Raw genomic sequence first — 11,311 nt, forward strand, 5'->3', positions numbered from 1 at the left:
GGGCCCACATCTCGGAATCCGACAAAAATCACAAAACTAGAAAGCTCTTTCACTCACAAGTCCATACTTACAAGATTTACCAAAATCCGACTCCATTTGGCCCCTCAAATTAAACTCTCCAATTCCCAAGCCCTAATCCATTTACTTTCATCCCTAATTTCTACTAATTACATGCTTAAGCAACTGAAAATCATCAAAATCATGAGTATTAGGGCTCAAATTACTTACCTCGATGAAACCCCTTGAATCCCTCTTCAAATTGTTCCCAAAAGCTCCAAAACCGGATAAAAATGGTGAAAAATAACCCAAAATTCGCGAAAGATTTAATTTATACTCTATGCCTAGCAAAACCGCATCTGCGATCAAAATACCTGCTTCTGCAACGCCGCACCTGCGAAAAAACCATCGCAGGTGCGGATTCCACTTATTCCTCAAACTCCGCATTTGCGGCCAACATATCGTACCTGCGGTCTCGCAGTTGCGCACCAATACTCACACCTGCGCATCTATATCAGACCACTCATGCCCACATATGCGGGCCTTTTTCCGCTTCTGTGGAACTCGCACCTGCGGTCTCCTTTCCGCATGTGCGGAAACACCAGCAGTCTACATCAACTCTCAAACACCAAAAATCAATCTGTCAACCATCTGAATCATACGCGAGGCCCTCGGGACCTCAACCAATAATACCAACAAGTCACATATCAACATACAAACTTAGTTGAACCTTCGGAACACTCAAAACAATACCAAAACACCAAGTTACTCTCGGATTCAAGCCTAACAACTTCTAAATTTTCATATTCCACCAACGGTGCCAAAACATATCAAACCTCGTCCGAATGACCTTAAATTTTGCACACACATCACAAATGATACTACGAACCTACTCCAACTTTTGAAATTCCACTCCGACCCCAATATCAAAAAATTTACTGTCGACCAAAAATCGCCAAATTTCCAATTTCGCCAATTCAAACCTAATTCCACCACGGACCTCCAAATCACATTTCGGATGCACTCTCAAGTCCGAAATCACCTAACGGAGCTAACCAAATCATAAAAATCCAAATATGAGACCGAATACTAAAAGGTCAAAACTTGATCAAACCTTTCAAATTTAAAGCTCCAAGATGAGAATCATTCTTCTATATCTATTTCGATTAACCTGAAAACTAAAAACGACGATTTACATAAGTCATATGTTAGCGGAAACGTAAAAGAAAGAACACAAGATTTAACGTGGTTTGGATCAAAATAATCCTATGTCCACTAGAGAACAATTGCCTTTTTAATATTAACAAAGGAAGGGAGAGTTCCCAATTACACTTAAGAGAATTTCTCTCTTAACTCTCTACTCACTACAATGTGTTGTATTATTTTTGGGATGGTTTCTACAAATGAAGGAGTGTATCTATTTATAGAGGTAAAGACCTCCTCTTGATGTCATGGGTGACATCAAAGGAGGAAGCTTCCTCCTAGCATACACACCAACTCTTTCCACCAACTCTTCCAATTGGCATGCCATTGTTGACTAAACATAAACCAACACCTTCAATCTCCACCTTGGTTTGCGTTTCGAGCGTGCGTGTGAACAACTCTGGCCAAAACTTCTAAGCTTACTGGGCAACCCCGTTGTAAGAAACAAGAAGAATCAAACCATTGTTGAACATACCACCTCCACCTAACAACTGTTCTCTTCGGAGTTGCATCAGTTGATGCACACCCCCGCCAAGTCCTTGCAGTGTGCAAACTTAGCGAGTGGGACTATCTTGGTCAACATATCTGCAGCATTATCGTCTGTGATAACCTTCACGACCTTGATAGTTCCCTCTTCAACAACATCTCGAATAAAATGAAATCTGACATCAATGTGTTTAGTGCGCTCATGAAATCTCTGATTTTTCATTAGATGAATAGCACTCTGACTATCACATCTAAGAGTTGATTCCAGCTGAACCAAACTCAATTCCGCTACTAAACCTTTCAACCAGATAGCTTCCTTCACCGCCTCCGCTGCTGCCATGTATTCTGCTTCTGTCGTAGACAAAGCGGCAATCGACTGCAGAGTCGACTTCCAACTAACGGCACTGCCAACGAGGGTAAAGATGTATCCAGTTGTGGACCTTCTTCTGTCAAGATCTCCTGCATAGTCAGAATCTACATAACCGAGAATTGAAATACCTCCACCACTTTTTCGAAAGGTCAGACCAACACCAGAAGCTCCTTTGAGATATCTCAATATCCACTTGACAGCTTCCCAATGCCTCTTTCCTGGGCTGGACATGTATCTACTTACCACACTTACAGATTGAGCAATATCTGGACGTGTGCATACCATAGCATACATAATGCTACCAACTGCACTGGCATAAGGAATCTTTGACATATGCTCCACCTCATCCTCGGACTGAGGCATTTGTAACTCTGAAAGTTTAAAATGAGGAGCTAATGGTGTACTTACAGGCTTGCACGTATGCATATTGAATCTCTTGAGAACCCTTTCAATATACCTCTTCTGAGAAAGATGTACAACACCGTCTTCTCTTGAAATCTCCATACCAAGGATTTTCTTTGCAGCTCCTAAATCCTTCATGTCAAATTCCTTACTCAACAGTTTCTTCAAAGCATTTATCTCTGTAATGTTGTTAGCAGCAATAAGCATATCATCAACATACAACAGTAAATAAATCATTGAGTTACCAGACATCTTCTTGTGATACACACAGCTATCAAATGCACTCCTTGAGAATTCATGTGTAGTCATGAATGCATCAAACCTCTTGTACCACTGTCTAGGGGATTGCTTCAAACCATACAAAGACTTCTTTAGTTGGCATACGTGATCTTCTTTTCCCTCAGCTAGGAAACCTTCAGGCTGATCCATATAGATTGTCTCTTCTAGATCACCGTGTAAGAAAGCAGTTTTGACATCAAGCTGTTGAAGCTCCAAGTCAAATTGGGCAACCAATGCTAGTAGCACGCGAATTGAGCTATGCTTCACGACTGGAGAGAAAATCTCATTGTAGTCAATTCCCTCCTTCTGACTGAATCCTTTTGCAACCAATCTCGCCTTGAACCTAGCATCTTCCACTTCAGGAATTCCCTCTTTCTTTCGGTAGACCCACTTGCATCCAACTGTCCTCTTCCCCTTTTGTCTTTTCACTAAGACCCATGTCTGATTCTTGTGAAGAGACTCCATCTCTTCAGTCATGGCTAACCGCCATTGTACAACATCCTTGCAAGAAGTTGCTTCAATATACGAGGAGGGCTCCAGATCCTTAATCTCTTCTTGTGCAGCTACGAACGCATATGCAATCAAGTTTGCTTGATCTATAAGGCGTTCCGGTTCTCGTGTTTGCCTCTTCTCCCTCCCCTTTGCAATTGTATATGGTTCATTGACAGCAAGTTCTTCAACGCCTACATCTTCTGACTCATCTTTAACCTGAGTCTCTTGATCCTTTTCCTTGGCAAGCTCCACCGGAAGCTCCACCTGCTCGTTGTTCTTGTTTCCTGAAAACTCCACGGAAACTTTACGGGGATCAAGTATAGAGGATTCATCGAAGGTGACATCTCTACTAACTATAAATTTGAGTAAAGACAAACACCAAAGTTTGTACCCTTTTACTCCATCCACATACCCTACGAATATGGCCTTCTTAGCCCTTGGTTCAAGCTTTCCTTCATTAACGTGATAATAAGCTGGACACCCAAATACTCGTAAGTATGAATAGTTAGAGGGTTCACCTGACCATACCTCATTCGGAGTCTTAAAGTCAATTGCCGATGCTGGAGATCGATTGACAATATGAGCAGCAGTGTGAACTGCTTCAGCCCAAAATACTTTGGACATTTTGGCTTGTAGGAGCATACAACGAGCCTTTTCAAGAAGAGTTCTGTTCATTCTCTCGGCAACTCCATTCTGCTGTGGGGTATGCCTGACAGTCCTATGTCTTGAGATCCCATGAACCTTGCAGAATTCATTAAACTCTTCATTGCAAAACTCCAAGCCATTGTCTGTGCGAAGATACTTGATTTTCCGCTCCATTTGATTTTCAACCAAAATCTTCCACTCTTTAAATGCTTCAAAAGCATCACTTTTTGCCTTCAAAAAATGCACTCAAACCTTTCGTGAAAAATCATCAATAAAAGTGAGAAGATACCTCTTTTTGCCCTTCGATGGAAGTTTAGAGGGACCCCATAAATCTGAATGGATGTAGTCTAGCACTCCTCTTGTTTTGTGTTTGCCAGTGCTGAAGCTGACCTTCTTTTGCTTCCCTAGAACGCAGTGCTCACAGAAGTCAAATATGCTGATCTTCTCACCTTCCAAAAGGTTACGATTGCTCAACATCTCCAGTCCACATGCGCTCATATGACCCAGTCTCTTGTGCCATAGTCTTGCCTTGTCATCATTAGATAACTGCACTGTAGATGCATTTGCAGAGCCAACAATGGTGCTTCCGGCCAATGTGTAAAGGTCGTTCTCCAGCTTGCCTTTCAGCATGACTAAAGAACCTTTAGTCACCTTTATAGTTCCTGCTTCGCTCATGTACCTGTAGCCTTGTTCATCCAGAGTACTCAGGGAGATCAAATTCTTCTTCAGATCAGGAACATGACGGACTTGTGTAATAGTCCTCACGACTCCATCATGGCAGCGAACCCGAACTGAGCCAATGCCAACTATTGCACAAGTTGCATTATTGCCCATTACTACGGTTCCTCCACTTTTCTCATAGCTGCTAAACCAGTCTTTTCGGAACGTCATATGCAGAGTGCAAGCAGAGTCTAACACCCATTTGTTTCCATAACTACTATTATTATTACACGATGTTGTTAGTACATAATCATTATCAAAATCATGTACCTGTTCAACTGTGGATGCACTCGCCTTTTCCTTGGACTTTGACATTGGGCAGTCTCGTTCAAAGTGCCCCTTCTTGCCACAACCCCAACACTCTGTATTCTTCTTGTTCACACGAGACTTTGATCTGTGATTTGATTTGCTCTTTCCCTATTGGCTAGTCTGGTCTCTCACAAAGAGCCCACTTGCCTGGTCATCTCTATCTCCTTCAATGTGCCTCCACACATCACTAGAGTTAAGTGTCTGCCGCACTTGCTCAAGCTTGATAGGCTCCTTGCTATACATCATTGAACTCTCAATATCACGATATCCTGAAGTCAATGAAAATAGCAAAGCACATGCAAGCGTCTCCTCCTCCTTTTTAATTCCTGCAATCTGTAAGTCCAAGACAAGTTTATTGAACGCATCTAAATGATCTTGTAACGAAGTACCTGACCCCATCTTAAATGTGTAAAGACGTCGTTGTAACAACATCCTTGTTGTCACTGATCGGTCTTGGTATAGCCCTTCTAGCTTTTCCCATAACTGTTTGGCCGTCTCTTCGGTACCCGTACTCACTTCACAAAGCACGTTAGGTGCAAGGGATAGTTGGATTGCACTCAATGCATCCCCTTCAATCTTCTCCTTGTCGGGAGCTGATATATCCTTAGGATACTTTCCGTCAATAGCATGGATTGAACCTTCCCTCCGCAGTAACGCCATCATCTGGATCTTCCAGATATTGAAGTTGTTGCGTCCACTGAATCTATCAATTTCAAACTTCATGGAACTCATCTTTGCTTGTTCTTCCTCCTTGGATCGTTAAAGAATCTTGTTGCTCTGATACCAATTGTTAGCGGAAACGTAAAAGAAAGAACACAAGATTTAACGTGGTTCGGATCAAAATAATCCTACGTCCACCAGAGAACAGTTGCCTTTTTAATATTAACAAAGGAAGGGGAGAGTTCCCAATTACACTTAGGAGAATTTCTCTCTTAACTCTCTACTCACTACAATGTGTTGTATTATTTTTGGGATGGTTTCTACAAATGAAAGAGTGCATCTATTTATAGAGGTAAAGACCTCCTCTTGATGTCATTGGTGACATCAAACTACCTCCTCTTGATGTCATGGGTGACATCAAAGGAGAAAGCTTCCTCCTAGCATTCACACCAACTCTTTCCACCAACTCTTCCAATTAGCATGTCATTGTTGACTAAACATAAACCAACACCTTCATCATAATACATCATACGGGGATAGTCATGCTCAAGAACTAGCCAGCGAAGTTCAAATGCTCAAAACGACCGGTCAGATCGCTACATCGAGTTATAGTTGCTCCCAAACTGCGCTAGTATGTGCGAAGACAACAATTTTGCCAACTCACCATAATAAGATCCAAAGACAACAATTGTTATTGTTATTGAACTAATTAGTGTAAGACTGTAAGCAGCTTCTAAGACTTTGCAATGCAATGCAACCAACACCAATTGGCTTTAAAGTACTTTTTGACGCGACAACAAATTTTCAAGAATTTTTCAGCAAAGCTATTTGTACATTTTCTCGCACAAAATAACTACGTAATTCTTTAAAGTAACTAACTTATTTTTCATCCAATAGAAAGAATGATATGCGCTAACCAAAACCTATTAGGTTAGAGAATGCTACCGTATAATAACCAGATTTGAGAAGGCTTTCAATAATCGGCGGCATATTTTCTGAAGTGATACTTGTAATGAAGTAATGATAATCAAATATTCAATATAGCCTTTATTTCTCTTAAAATCTTAGAAATTCAATTAATATTATATTGACCAATATTATTTTCTTCATTTATTCGATAAGTCCGCAAAATAAGTCATCACCAAGATGGACGTTGGATGTTCGACCAATAAAGAACAGTATGAAGAAAAAAAGATGTACTCCAATATTTTACAAAATTATTTAATGTAAATTACTTTGTTGAGCTCACAACTTCATACTTGAAAATAATATTAGTTTACAACAACTAAAAACTTTAATCAAGACGATTCCCAAGTATTTCACATTCTTTGAATTGGAATAACTTTTTTTTTAAAGATCTCCCCTATTTATAATATTTGAATATGTACTGTCAAGAAAAAATCAAGATATATGTGTCAAGAAAAATGAAGATATATGCATGATACAGACATCAAAATAGTCATACCTTCAATCGTGATTTAGGTCAACAAAAGACGGGATGGGTGATCCATAAGATCATTTTGGCGAGGTTCATCCCTCAGCATATTTCTGGAAATAAAAATATATTTTATTAATTTATCAAATTATGTAATATGGTATAAGTACAATATAATAATACATGAGTTTTCTTGATGGTGGAAATTTTTCCTTTTTTTTTTCTTTTTTTTTTTTCTATTAATGATGGGCCTTCAATTGATAAGCATACTACTACAGCATAATCACTACCACAATATATTACTTTTATTTTTACGATCTAACCAATGTAATAAAGCTAGACTTAGATATTGAAGATTCTCAGTATTCATATTTTTTAAAGATATGACATTTGAATTAACGGATAAAAAATAGGAAAACAAAAAAATGCACTCACAAAGTGATACACCTGCTTCTTATTATTCCAAGAAGTCCAATCCACAATTATCTTTAATCTTAATTTTCTCAAAATTCATCTTGCTGCTTTATTGAGAATCGACCATCATGTCTCTGCTGATAAAATATTAATATTTACAGAATTTTAAGATTTTCAAAATATTTGGTTTATTATATATGAAACAAAAAATTATACCGAAATACATAAAATAAATATATGAATTAAATGAAAAATAAAATTAGAAACAACCTTTTGCACCATGTCCATGGGTGAGGTATGCATATATATGAAGACGGCAATGTCCATGAAGAAAAAGATAAAATAGGCACATACCTTCACCTTGATTTTGAACAATTTAAAGCTCTAAACACACACAATTTCTCATATACAAAGACAACGTGACACCAATAAATATACCCGTGAAAACTCTTAAGATGTAAAATTACGCATCTTTAATGTATCAAACCCAATTCTCCATAGGAGATTTACCCGTGAAAGGATTCTCCAAGGATGGATATACTTTATATAGTTGCTTTTTACAATCCAAATAAGGAAATTATTTTTAATTCCTTAATATTACAAATTCTTACTGGAAATATTTTTAGTCAAAGTAGTTATTAATTTTAAAATATTGGAGAAAATAACTAAATGACCATTTTGTTCAACGTAAACTCTACTTTTAAAGGGTAAAAAAAGCGAACGATATTTCGCTAAGGGCCTTCGTTCTTTTAATATAACTAGTCTTAGGGTACGCGCTTTGCGCGTGTATTCTATATTCATAAATATACGATTTTGGAAAAAAATCTCTCTCTATCTTTCTTATATATACTACATAATATGTCTGGGTTGTAAAATAAAAATAAAAAGTAATATGTCATCACATAAGTAATCAAATGCCTTATTATTCTTGTTTTCTCGTTTGCTCCGCCAATATTGAGTTAATATTTTACAAAATATATAAAAAAATATAGGCAGTTGTCACTCTTTATAATAATGGATGAAGAAAAAATACAACTCATTTAGAATACATTTTGTCTTTTAATATTTTATTCTTATCGCTTCAAATTTGCACTTAACCAACTTGATATAATCAATTTTTCTCTATCTCTAATTTTTCTTTTCGCCGGTATCTTTCTTATGAAAATTAAAATATATGTACCATATGAGTTTTATCAACTTGAAAAATAATTTTTTGTATATGAATAATTTTAAAAAGAAGTGAATTGAATTTATTTTGCTATTAGTTCTAAGAACTTAATTATTTATTTTTTAAAAAGTAATTTATTTTTATTCAAATTCTTAGTATGAACTCATCCAAAATTTTATATTTAACTGTAACTATAATTTTGTTCAACAAAAATTATTTTCAAAGGGTAAAATATCGATATAACATTTTACTTTGGACAGTTATATTTTCAAAATTATTAATGCAATTTACTCTTATTGACCACGTCTCATTATTTCTCGTTTAAAATCTGAAATATTTTTTACTATAAGTTCAAGATTATTAATGTAATAAAATTATCATGTAACTTCTGAGTTGTGTTAGTAAATTCTCTTTTTGGACAAATCTTCTTATTCCTTATTTTTTTTCATTAGTTTGGGAAGAATGCAATTTTAAAGACCTTGAGGTTTAACCTTTACATCATTAACTTTTCATCACCAGATATTATAAAGGAGGAAGAGAAAATTGAGTGGTTGGTATGAATGGGTTAACTTGGTAAGTAGTATATTAGAAATATTATAAAGTTCAAAATGTTGGGCTAGGGATTTACATATATTTTGAGTTGGTACATATTAGTAGTTTTTACTTAGTTCAAATAAAGAAAGAGTTAATGATCAAAATATTTTAAAATTTCAAACTCCTAAAAAATACTCACGTTTAAAAAATACAAAAAAATAATATTAGTTGATCTAAGAAGTCTTGTATAATGAAAAGAGTTTAACATCTAATATAACTTTTAATATGATTAATATTACGTGTTTTAAATAATTAACTTAAAAGTTCAACTTTTAATATAGTTTACTTTGCAAAATTATTGCTAAGAAAAGTATTTTTGTAAGTATAATTTTACTCAATAACTTTAATTTCCTAAATATTAGGAGTTCCTACATTATTCAAATAAGGAAAAATTTAATAGCCATAATTTTAGTTGATTTTAAATAACTCAATTTTAGGAAAATAATTAAATGACTATTTTGTCTAATATGAACTATATTTTAAGAGGGTAAAAAAGGCGAACGACATTTCGCTAAGGGCCTTCGTGCTTTTAATATAGTATAGATATAGATTTGAGAAGAGAGAAGCTCTGAGGGCGGATGTTAAGCGAAGGATAGTTAACGTGCACCATCCATGGCACGCTAGAAGAACAAGCAGATTTCGTCGTCGGTGGTCGATACCAATCTTTCCTCAACCAAAGATGATCGTTCTAGATTAGTTACACCAGAGACGAGAGTTCCATAAAACATAGCCCCAATTCAATTAGGGCAATGGATTATGGGTATGGGTACTGCTCCAACAATATTACAAGCCCAAAATTGAGATCAACTAAAGATTCCATAAAAGATACAGGTGGAGATAGAAGACTAGCAACTAGGAGCTAACACTGCAACAAGGAAACTAACATTCTCTGCAAACTCCAGTGGGCTCAAGCCAACCATGGTGGACATAGTTAAAAGTAATCGAACTCAGAACTTAGGGCAGGAACTTAATTACTTCCCTTCCTACCCTGAAGGATGGAATTAAAGTTGTCAAGTTAAGGACCAATGCCATAGAACTACAAAATCAAAAATAGAGGCCGACCTTAATTGGTTATGTAATTGGGGGTAACCCTACATTTAAAGACATGCTTAAGTTCGCCTATAGGTTATGGAATGCTGTCACAACTCCTAAGGTTTATATCCATGATAAAGGCCATTTCATATTTAGATTTGACAATGAAGAAGACAAACTAAAGATTCTACAAAATGATTGTCACGACCCAAAATTCTAACCTGATGTGATGGCGCCTATCTCAATACTAGGCAAGCCGACAACCTCAATAACCCACAATTTCTTTTAAGTTTGAAAATATAATATTTAAATTTCATAGAAAATCTCACAAATTACTGACGTAAAATACATTCCCAAAACTCGATGTCACTGAGTACATGAGCATCTAAATGATAACAAAGTCTGACTGATAAAATTTCACTGTTAAAAATATAAAACAGTACAATAACTGAAAGGAAGAGCGTCAAGGTCAGCAGACGCCAAACAGCTACCTTGATAGTCTCTAATTGATAACACTCTTATCTAACTGTTGCCGTATTCGGAAGCACCTGGATCTGCACACGAGGTGCAGGGTATAGTATGAGTAAATCCAACTCAGCAAGTAACAACACTAAATAAAGAACTGAAGATAGTGATGAGCTTCATAGCTAAGTCCAATTACAATAATTTCCAACATAAGAAAGTAGACATGCTTGCAGTTTAACAATTAAAACCCAAATAGTAATCTCATATCATGTTCGACTGAACAAATGATGATATCTCTTAGAAAATTTTAAAACGGTGGTATATGACAATTGTAGTACACAATAATGAAATCAATGCATCCTCTCAAAGCAACAGTCACTTAGTCCTTCCACTCGCTCAACACTCGGCACTCACAATCAGTAGGTATCTGCGCTCACTGATGGATGTACAAACTCTGGAGGGGCTCTTTCAGGCCAAGCTCTATATCGCTGTGGCATGGAGCCCAATCCCAAAATATATAAATAGCCATAAGGCTCATTGTGTCGTGCAACCCGATCCATATACATACAGCCATCATGCCCGTTGTGGCGTGTAACCTGATCCATATACATACATATAGCTCACAGCTCGGCACTTAGGC

The sequence above is a fragment of the Nicotiana sylvestris genome, chromosome 7 (assembly GCF_000393655.2).
Source record: "Nicotiana sylvestris chromosome 7, ASM39365v2, whole genome shotgun sequence".
In the NCBI taxonomy this organism is placed as follows: domain Eukaryota; kingdom Viridiplantae; phylum Streptophyta; class Magnoliopsida; order Solanales; family Solanaceae; genus Nicotiana; species Nicotiana sylvestris.